We start from the raw sequence: 720 nt of genomic DNA, 5'->3' as shown, positions 1-720 counted from the left end.
GAATGTGCAGTTTATTACATCGGTATACACATGCATTAGGCTGTTTTTATATATTAACCTTCTAATTGTTTTTGAAGTCTTCAACAAAATCATCTGCAATATACCCATTATGCAATATTTGTAAAAATTTTGTCTTTTGAGTTTTGTGCAAAGAAAAGTTTAGGTTCCTTGAGTAGCTAGTGTGTTTCTTTCCCCAATAATGAGAATTATGTAATTCAAACTGTGTCTGTCTTTATTATCAACCTATGTCCATCTTTACTATTACTGCCAGGAAGCTTGGCACTAGGAAAACAGCATGTTCAATGATTAGGGATTTGAGCTCTTTGCCGTCAGATTGTTTGGATTTGACTGGAAGTGCTGGCTCAAGCCTGTAATCCCAGCACTTTGGGAGGCTGAGGTGGGTGGATCATGAGGTCAAGAGATCGAGACCATCCTGGCCAACATGGTGAAACCCTGTTTCTACTAAAAATACAGAAATTAATTGGGTGTGGTGGTGTGTGCCTATAATTCTAGCTACTCAGGAGGCTGAGGCAGGAGAATCTCGTGAACCAGGAAGTTGGAGGTTGCAGTGAGCCGACATGACACCACTGCACTCCAGCCAGGTGACAGAGCAAGACTCCATCTCAAAAAAATTTTTTTTGGGGGTTCAAAACTTGATTGTTCCACTCACAGACCGGTGACTTTCAGCAAGTTTCTTCCATGTTTTGAATTTTTTTTTTT

The sequence above is a fragment of the Cebus imitator genome, unplaced genomic scaffold (genome assembly GCF_001604975.1).
Source record: "Cebus imitator isolate Cc_AM_T3 unplaced genomic scaffold, Cebus_imitator-1.0 Scaffold66, whole genome shotgun sequence".
Classification (NCBI taxonomy): Eukaryota; Metazoa; Chordata; class Mammalia; order Primates; family Cebidae; genus Cebus; species Cebus imitator.
The sequence above is the reverse complement of the archived record's forward strand: the minus strand, read 5'-3'. Positions refer to the sequence as shown.